Source organism: Otolemur garnettii, unplaced genomic scaffold (assembly GCF_000181295.1).
Source record: "Otolemur garnettii isolate 467f Iridium unplaced genomic scaffold, OtoGar3 scaffold00179, whole genome shotgun sequence".
In the NCBI taxonomy this organism is placed as follows: domain Eukaryota; kingdom Metazoa; phylum Chordata; class Mammalia; order Primates; family Galagidae; genus Otolemur; species Otolemur garnettii.
Window position 1 is genome coordinate 3,270,468 of NW_003852574.1, and position 2,479 is coordinate 3,272,946.

Here is a 2,479-nt window from a genome sequence, read left to right on the forward strand (position 1 = left end):
GGGCTGCAACCTCTTGTCTCAGTGTTTCAAAATCTTTGATTATTTTATCTTTGAAATTGTTGAGTTCTTGATATATCTTTTGAATGACTTCTTAAGATATCTTTTGGGTAATTTCTTGAGAGATGTTTTGAATAACTTCTTGAGAGATCTTTTGAATCATTTCTTGAACTTCTTCTTCCTTCTGTTCTTGCATTCTGTTAATCTTATTTGCTATCCACGTTCTGAACTCGATTTCTGACATTTCAGCCATTTGCTTGTGGATGGGGTCTTCAATTACGTCTGCCCCATTTTTCCTTGGGGGAGTTGATCTATTCTGGTTATTCCAGTTGCCAGAGTTTTTCCGCTGATTCCGCCCCATTCTGAGTTTACCGTGTTTGGAGGCATTATCAGAACTGTTCAGTTGGTGGCTTCTTCTGGTTGCCCAGTGAGAGAGAGGCAGAGCATGCCTGTTGTCTACTTCCAGTTCTCACATGCTGGGGCAAATGGGGTACAGTGGAACGGCAGCAGCTGCACAGGAGTGTGCGTGGCCGGATTAGACCTCATTTAGCCTACTGGGGCAAGCAGTGGACAGGAGACCAGCAGTAGCCGGATCAGTCCTAGTTCAGCACCCTGGAGCAGTCGGGGGGTGGGAGAATGGCAGCGGTAGTGTAGGGTACGCAAGCGATCAGATCAGTCTTATTTTGGCCCCACCAGGGTAGCTGGGGGGAGTGGAAGACTCCTTCACCGTGGCCTGTTGGACGTGTGCGGCACTAGCAAGCTGATCTATTCCCTCCCAGCCTGGGAGCCAGAGTGGGGAACTCCTCCACCTCCGTCTGTGGGACACACGTGGCTCTAATAAATAGTTCTTGGCCCGCCCAGAGCGCTAGACTCCTCCACCGCCTCCTGCAAGGCACGCATGGCTCTAGCAAGCAATTCTGGGCCCACCTAGCACAGGTGACTAGAGCAAGGAACTCCTCTGCTGGCCCCCGTGGGGTGTGCGTGTCTTTAGGAGGCTGTTTGGTGTCTGCCTGGAACGGAGGACTCCTCCGCCACTGCCCGTAGGATACCCGTGGCACTAGCAAGCAGTTCTGGGCCCACCCAGAGCCCTGGAGCGGAGATCTCCTTGGCTGCCTGTGGGGTGCATGGCTCTAGCAAGCAGTTTTGGGTCCTCTCAGTGTGGGGGATTCCTCTGCCACTGCCTGCGGGGTGTACGAGGCTCTCTCAAGTAGTTCTGTGCCTACCCAGAGCAGGGGAAATCCTCTGTGTGCACCCGCGGCCTGCGGGAGGTGTGCTAGCAAGCAGTTCTATGCCCACCCAGAGCCCTGGAACAAGGATCTACTCTGCCGCCCGTGGGGTGTGCGGCTGTAGCAAGCAGTTCTGGGCCCTCCCAGGGTGGGGGACTGGTCCGCTGCTACCTGTAGGGGTGTGTGGGGCTCTAGCAAGTGATTCTGTGCCTGCCTAGAGCAGTGGGAAGTCCTCTGCTGCCACCTGCCACCAGCAGGAGTTGTGTGGCTTTAGCAAGCAGTTTTGCTCCTGCCCAGAGCCCTGGAGCAGGGATCTACTCTGCTGCCCGTGGAGCACACGGCTCTAGCAAGCAGTTCTAGGCCTTCCCAGAGTTGGGGGGCCAGGTCCGCCGCCACTGGCAGGGGTGCGTTAAGCTCTAGCAAGTACTTCTGTGGCTGCCCGGAGCAGGGGGCTTCTCTGCAGCTGCCTCCCACCCGCGGGAGGGGGGCGGGTCTAGTAAGCAGTTCTCGGGCCCGCTTTGTACCTGTATTTATGTTCTTAAATGATCTTCCTTGGATTTATAGCTTGCTGAACTTCTTTCTGGGCTCAACTCCCCGTCTTTGGCTTCATAGATTCTGATTCCAACCAGTTTTTCTTCCTCTGCTCAGGAGCCTCTGACCAGGGTTGCTACCAGTCGGCCATCTTCCCAGAATCCCCTCAAGAGGAAATTTCTTAATTGGTATGAATAAGAATATGACTTAGAAGATTCTGATGTGAATACTGAAGTGGCATACTTCTTATTCTTCCTCTTCTCCTTTTACGAAACACATAAAACCACAAGGATATGAATAAAAACAAAATCTTACAAATCCCATGTTTGTAAGCCTTTGCAACAAATAATCTACCAACTCAAGTGTGTAAGCGAGGACTGTCAAAAGCACCAAGACAGGATAGAAGTTATGTGGGAAAAGGAAAAGTATCTAGACATGGTATCAGCAAAGCAGATATTTTATAAAGTCCTGAAAACATATTTGTTGAATACGAATGGGTTATCATAAAATGCTGAATTATCCTTGATTTAGGATAACTGAGTTTGTCAACAGTGGAACTGATCAGAGCTGAAATTTGGTGGAAACTCCATGGGAGCAATGTGAGAAAAGGAGATATGGTGAAAATCTAAGAATCCAGAAACAGAGTGTCTTACAAAATGCCAGTAAAATCATACACTTTCTGATGATAAAGTCCAGGATATTTATTTTATATATATATACCATAC